Source organism: Panicum virgatum, chromosome 5N (genome assembly GCF_016808335.1).
Source record: "Panicum virgatum strain AP13 chromosome 5N, P.virgatum_v5, whole genome shotgun sequence".
Classification (NCBI taxonomy): Eukaryota; Viridiplantae; Streptophyta; class Magnoliopsida; order Poales; family Poaceae; genus Panicum; species Panicum virgatum.
In genome coordinates this window covers 65,419,988-65,427,699 of record NC_053149.1, presented here as the reverse complement: position 1 = coordinate 65,427,699, position 7,712 = coordinate 65,419,988, and positions in this window count along the sequence as shown.

Sequence of the window (7,712 nt, the reverse complement as noted above, 5' to 3'; positions counted from 1 at the left end):
TAAGATTGCTTAGGGGCTACTCCACGTCGAGCTATACTTGGACATATGCTTGTCCAGGTTCGGCCGAACCTGGGGGTCGGCCGACCCCCAGGTGAAAATTCCTCAGCTCTACCTCCTCTGGTAGGCTGACATGTGGGCCCTGAGCCTTATCCTCAGGTGCATCTTGCGTGGCACGCCCGTTTCCTCTGATTTGTGGGCCCTCCTTGTAAGTGGCATTTCTGGGTAGCAGTATTTTGTGCATTTTATTGTGTGTTCTCCTATATTTTCCCCGCTTTGCAGATGTGGGTGCTTGCAGATGACAATTCACCAAAACTCATGGAATTGATTAGTTACAAGCCCTAAATTTAAGTTTGGTGATTATTTATCCTGAAATGCTGCAAGAGTTGACAATTATTTTTAGCACTTAAGGACCGCCAACAAGAGCCCCGCCTAGCGAACCTTTGTGAGAGCTTTATGTGACGTGTCCACGGACCACAAGCCGACCCTTATCAAATGGAGCATGGACGTCCACTTGAACCACCTGATAACAGCTCACTGAAGCAGTCATAGCTCGCGGCCCGGGCATGGGTAGCATGGTGCGCTTCACCCCTCCTCCCTGCGGCAGGGCAACGAGGGTCATAATAAAAGTCGAGGGTCCCCTGAACGCCTTCACGCAGGCCAAGGCTCGGGGGCTCCTCGCACACCGCGGCTCAGGCCGCACCCTCGAATGGCTCGACAACCATCGATTGTGAAGTTCCACGTGTTTAGCCAAAACCCCCACTCTTAACAAGCGCCTGCTAGATGGTTCGACAGGACTCCGAGTCGCTGCGCCAGCACGAAAAATGCCGAGGCTGGCTGAAAGGAACGCCGAGGCCAGCTGAAAAAGACATTGCACGGCCACCCCAGTAGGGCAACCATGCAGGGCGATGTTTATAGCCCTTGGACGAGTGTAAGCACTCCTCCAAGGCCTCGGGGGCCACACCCGCGGGTGCGCTGACGTGCCCCCACAGAGGAATCTCACACATTCGAGGAGCAGAACCCTCTGCAGACTAGCTCGATCGCCCCCCATCAGCACAACGGCGACATCCCCAGCGGCTAATCCATGGTGCTCGAGGCGACTATGATCTGCATAGACAACTTGGAGTGGCCTCCTCGTTTCTTCTCCAATGAGAAACCCCTACTTTGGATCAATCTTTTCTGACAATGCTCTCCGGAGCACCATCGCGCCACCGCCGGGCGAACCAAGATCCCCACGGTCAGCACCCGGGTCACGCCCTCGAGGGGTCAAGCCTCTGCGGGGCTGATGCTCATCCCCACAAAGGCTCGGGGGCTACTGTCGGGTACCATGATTAGGGGCACCCTAACCAGAGGACTAAATCACCCTTAAAATGCAAAACATATGTTAGGTGATCGGGCCCACGAAGGCCTACAGCCCCCTCCAATCCAAAGGAAAGGAAAGGACTCAAAGAAGCCCAATCCACGGTCCAAGTACACAGTTCGGCCATTTCGCACCCTCTCGAACTTGCGAGGCAATCTCCGCCTCGCTCGAGGGCCTCCCACCAAGACCCTCGAAGGCGCCCCACATCTCTGCCTCGCTCGAGGGTGGTGAGCCTACCCTCGAGAGAGAAGATCGACTCCGCCTCGCTCGAGGCCGCGCCTCGACGGAAAGGACAAATGGCCCTTCTGCTCGCCCGCCCGCCGTACGGAGGCATTAAATGCCAACCACTCCTCCACAGCGCCCGGGTCAGACGACGTCGAGCCGCCATTCCCCATAGTGGCTGTGACCGGAGTCCCGTCCCCCAACTCCGGGCACTGCTCTGCCATTCCGGACGCTGCGGCGCCACTGTGGGAACCTACGATGCTGTGCGAGACGTGCTCGGTACTGCTCCAACCACTGTGCTGCCAACTCCCCGTACTTCCCTCGTGCTTTTCCCTCTGCAGGAACCCTCGAACAGCGTGGGCGCGACCCTCGGGCGCGGTCCGGACCTTGACCAGATCAAGATCCCCGCCTGCAGGACCCTCGAAACACTGCCACGGTGAGCGCAGAGGACAATACCCTCTACAGCAACCACCATGCCGCCCGCTGGAGCTGCCAGGACACCAGCGCGATCTCCGCAGGACCAAGGACGACTGCACGCCCGGCACCTCACTCTCCAGTGCGACACAATGTACATTCTACAGTATTCTGCCACTGTACGCCCCCTATTCGGGGAAGAACGACGTCTTCTCCTTTCTCCCGTACATGTACACCGCCCCTCCTTGTGTCTATAAAAGGGGGAGGCGGGCTCTGTCTTCTCGATCGACGTTCATCGGGGCAGAACACTACACTCAGCACCACTCACAGAGCACATACGCTCTTCTGAGCCTCGATATTGGCACTCGCCTCAATCAACTCCTCCTCTAGCAGAGACTTGGGAGCTTCCCTCCCTCTCTCGCCTAACTTGTACCCCTGTTGGTATTTCTTAACTCTTACAGAGAAGTCCGCAAGCGCACGGAAATACCGTTGTAGCACTTCACCCGGGAGTATTCAGGGTATCGTATTTTCCACGAGGAACGGGTGTGTAACTATCTTCTAACTAGATTACCCCGAAGAAGATAAGAGATAAAGAGACCTTAGGATAGTGTGATTCTGATATATGGATAGGTTCAAGCGAAGATACACTAATGTTTCCACTCGCTCACTTTAGGCACCGGTTTGACCCTGGTCTGCCAAGGAATATCCGATATCGCTCTATGTCGTATCTAGGCGGGGGGGGGGGGGGGGGGGAGTGCACTAACCATGTAGATTGTCTCCGTAGCGGACGTACATGGCTATCACCACCTGCCGTCTACCCCTCAATACCAGCTGAATACGAGACAAACAAAGGTAATCTAAGGCCCAGATACCACGCCTATGCCTTCGACTACTACTCTAGAGTCGCGCAGGGTTATCCCGTCTTTATCAGGGGCCCTCTTCTAGAGTATCCGCTACGAGAACGAACGATGAACCTGCGAATGAATGAGAATAGAAGAATAACTTTATTAGAACTCACCGAATAGAAGAACCAGGATATGTACTCCAAATGTACCGTATTCGTAGAGGTACAAAGCCGAAGAGACGCCGACAAGTCCGGCTCTTCTCCGAACTCCTTCCTCACACACTCCCTAGGCTAATGATACAAGAGGTGGAGCCTCTCTACTCTTCTCCTTCACATATTAAATGGTGTGTGTGTGTGTGAGGTGGAGGGAGCCCCCTTTTATAGTCTTCAAGGTCGGTTCTCGCCAAAAGCTTATATGGAAGGTGATCAGGAGGAGTAGGGGGCACGCCACATCGAAGTGCACCTGGACGGGAGGCCGGCTAGGTTCGGCCAACCTAGGGGGTCGGCCGGCCCCACCTGGCCGCCTCTCGTCCTTATCTTCCTCGGGGAGTCTGATGTGTGGGCCCATGTCAAGATCCCGTGGTGCATTTGCCTTGGTTCCCCCCATTTTCTCTGACATACGGGCCCTCCTTGTAAGTGACACATCTCAGTGTTGATCTTTTATGCATTTTTCCTCATGTTCACTTGTGTTTTCCCTCTTTTGCAGATGTGGGTGCATGCAGATGACAATTCACCAAAATTCGTGGAAATGATCAGTAATACGCCCTATATCTAAGTTTGGTGATTATTTCCGGTAAAAAGCTGCAAGAGTTGACGGTCGAAAACGACACTTAAGGACCGTCAACAACACCCCCACACTTAGTCCTTTGCTCGTCCTCGAGTAAAGTTTGGAGGACCAGGGTGGATGCTACTCCTTGAATTCAACCTGCATATAAGTTATTCCAAGCTTCTTCTCACCCTTGTGAATTTTTGTCTGGCTACCATGCAGTCTTGGGTGATTGAACAAAGGATCGACTCAGAATTCAGGCTCCTGGCTCTTCCTGCTTATCACTTGAAGAATTTATTTTGAAAACAAAAAGATAGCCTTGCTCCTCAAATTACTCTCTGAACCACTCTTGTGTTTTTGTATCCTTACCAAGGCAAAGATGCTGCCTTCCTTTTCCTACCATCTATTCAGGCTTTATGTGGAGCTCAGGTTAGGAGTGGAGAGGCATGTTTGCCTTGCTTGTATTGCTGAGTCAAAAACAAGATCCGAGCAGAAACGAGTCATACAGTCTGATCAAGATGTGCAAGTGTTTGAACTATTTCTAGTGGTTTGAGGATGAACTCATTTGCATGACTCTCTCTCTCTCTCTTATTTTTGTGGATAGATGTTGCGACTATCTCCCAGTGTGGAAGTATAGTATGTGTACGTGATCTTGATCAAGAGAGCATGACAAGTTTCTAACAGGGGTCGAAGAATTTGATAAAGCTCAAAGCAAAGGTAAACAACATTTGAATGTTGGGCATGAAAACTTGTCTTTGGCTTTGGTAGGAATTTATGATAATTTGAGGAGGCAAGCTATTTATTTTTTTTTGAAAAAGAAAACAAGTGCTTTTGCAAGGAAGAGCATAGTGCCATCAAACCAAGTCATATCTCATTGATCAATTACTTAGAAAGCATGGGGTCCCTATAGGAATTTATTCACAAGGTTAAAAAGAAAGCTAAGAATAAAATATATGCGAGGTTTTATTCTTTGGAAGTATAAGGAGTTTTTAATTTTTTTTACGAAGAAATTTATTGAATTTAATCGAATGCAGGGAGGTTTAAGGTTTTGGGGACGCAAACCAACGATCTGGAGCTGGATGGGGTTGAGTGGGCTTCACCAGGGGTCGGCCGACCCATGGGTTCGGCCGCCCCTGAGGTGGGCCGTCTCGTCCTCCTCTTTTGCGTGCTAGTCATGTCGGTTTTCTGTCGCATTTTTGTGAGGTGCATCCCCCCCACACTTGTTTCTGTGCCTGTATGAAATCTCAAGACAAAATATGGCACAAATAAAAAGGGAACTCTGCCGGATTGGAATTCGAGGAGCTTAAACTTTATTATATTGAAATGAAAAGGGCGCTTATTACATGATGCAAAGGTGATATCAAGAACTAAACATGAAAAGTAAATGCGTCCTGTCGCTTGGTGGAGGCGTACACCTAAGCGATGTCCTTACCCTTCTCCAGGCGTGAGATCCTAGAGCTGAGGCCACGGCGGAGGGTATCAAGGTCGTCCTTGACCGATTTCAACTCTAATGACAACTCCGCCAGCTGGTCGCCCTGCTTCTGATTCTCTTTCTTTAATGCGACTATAGTCTTCAGAAGCTGGACGACCTTGGGCCCCTTTAGGACCTTCTCGTCCTCACTCTGGTACTGCCCCCCAGGACGTGTGATGGGAGGAGGAGTTAGGTGCCTCTTCACCCTTTTAGGGGTGGATGCAACAGATTCGGCCTCTCCCTTTTCCTTGGGGGAGAGCGCGGGAAAGAGGCCCTTACCGTACCCCCCTCCGGGAGTCCAGACTCCTACGACCCTAAAGCGTTTTGGAGAGTTGTCGCTAACGTGGGTGCGAGAAGTGGTGTAATGGTGGCTAACTACGTCGCCGCTTTTGTTCCTCACAGTGTAAGCGTGCTACATTCCCTCTTCCATGGGCATCGGAGGCATCAGATCGACGAAGAGGCGAACGGCGACATCCTTTGGGAGAAGTTCGCCCGTCGTCGGCCTTGGCGTAGTCCCTGGGCGCCTTCCCCTGCCCCTCTGGGCAGAGGCCTTCTTGACGATGCGCCGTGCCAAAGGGGAGGCCGAGTGGCCTCCTCGGCGCCCCTCGGCGCCGTCTTCCTCCCAGGTGCTGGCAGGATCGCCAGTAGTGTCGTGGCAATATGCATTGCCTCTTCTTCCACTGCAGGGCTCGCTAAAGCTTGGTTGGCGGGAGACGGCTCGCCATTGAGTCCGTACGTGGACTCGGACCCAACGAACGGAACGATCGTCTTTCCGGCCATGGAGATGGTGCTTTGCAGGTGGAAAAAGGCCGAGAAAAGGTGGAGTGCTTGGATCTTGGGTGAATGAGGAGAAGGAGAGGGGAGGAGATGAATTTAAATGGAAGAGAGGATCAAAATGGTGCCAAACCTTTCGAAGTTCGGTGTCTCCACACAAGGAAACATGAAAAGGGACATTGGATAGTTCAAATTCAAAGATCCAGCACCAACGGCCACAAGGTGGGGCCGGCCGACCCATAGGTTCGGCCGCCCCCTCTGGGCTCTGTTGGGCCTCAGGTTTCTCGTGTGGGCTTCTAAGGTCGTGGGCTAGGTGATTAGGGGGTGCATGGGCTTCATCTCTAAGAAGAAGATGCATAGAATCGAAGTCTACTAACTTAATTTCATCGAAAACCTCATCGGGTCGAAAAGGTTCATGAAAAAGTTTAAGCCGATGGCCATTTACCTTGAAGTACTCACCGTCATCATCCTGGAGTGTGATTGCCCCATTAGAAGATGTGTTGATGACGGTGTATGGGCCTTTCCATTTGCTGTGAAGTTTCCCTTCTCCAAAGAGTTTTACCCTAGAATTAAACATTAGTACCTTGTCACCTGGCTTGAACTCTTTGGGCTTGATCCTCTTGTCGTGCCATCTTTTGGTACGGTCCTTGTAAATCTTGGCACTGTGATATGCTGTCTCTCCCATTCCTCTAACTCTGCCAGCTGCATTTGTCTATTTCTCCCAGCGAGCTTGTAGTCTAGCTCAACTGGGAGATGACACGTCTTCCCGTAGACCAGTTGATATGGCAACATGCCGATGGGGGTCTTGAATGCTGTTCTGTTGTTATCGCCATAAATTAACAGGGTTAATTAATGGGCCGAGAGCAAGTTGGGCTTAGTGCGGAAATTAAAGAAGGCTTGTGAATCAGCTGTGTTACCACCAGAATTTGGCCGAGAAGGATATGGGCCGAAGCTGCCGATGGGCCTATACAGATTGTCCAGGGAAGAGGCGATTGTGGTCCATGCCAAGAGCCGATGGGCTCTTCTTATCTGTGTGCGTCGGGAGCCGATGGGCTCTCTTTATCTGTAATCATTAGAGATAGATTAGTTTTCGTATTGGACTAGGTTTTGTTTAACTTGGTCGTCAAGTCTACAAGACTATAAATATGTACCCTATGACATTCGTAAAAGAAGAACGTCATCACGTCTCGCAACAACATTCCTCGACGCACTGCCACCCCTAATCCTAGGGTTTCATCCAAGTAAGCGCCATGCTGCCCTGATCACTTCTTGCGATCAGGGCGGCATTGTTCTTGCTTTTACCTTGGTATTACTCGTACTGAAGCGTTTTTGATAGCGAGTAGTGCTAGTTATCCTGATGTTACAAGGAATACTTCTGCAAATTTAAATATCAAATATATAGAGACTAATTGAGGTCTCCAAAAATGTCATTGGAAGATAATTCCACGAGCATGTCGTCAATGTCCAGAGAGCCTTCTTCATTTGACGGAGTCTTTGTGTTGCTCGGTCCCACTCCTTGAGGGATGGGGTCCATAGCAACAGTCTCCAACTCATGAGAGGTGAAGTGTACTTTCTGGATGTACTGTGTATGATTCACGAACTCGATGTATATGTCAACCAGATGTTTGGTGTTCTGCATTTCTTAGCAATATGATTGTGGTGACCACACCTGTAGAAGGTATTTTTATGGCTACCATCATATTTTGCCTTAGACATGCTTATACCCTTTTTGGAAGATCTCACATGGCTTGTGGGCCCTATTGCGCTTGCCATTGCATGAGGAATTTCGAGCCCGTAGGTGTAGATGATTCTACTCATGTGTCCCTCTGTGAGGACTCATAGCACTTATGAGAATTGTCCACAA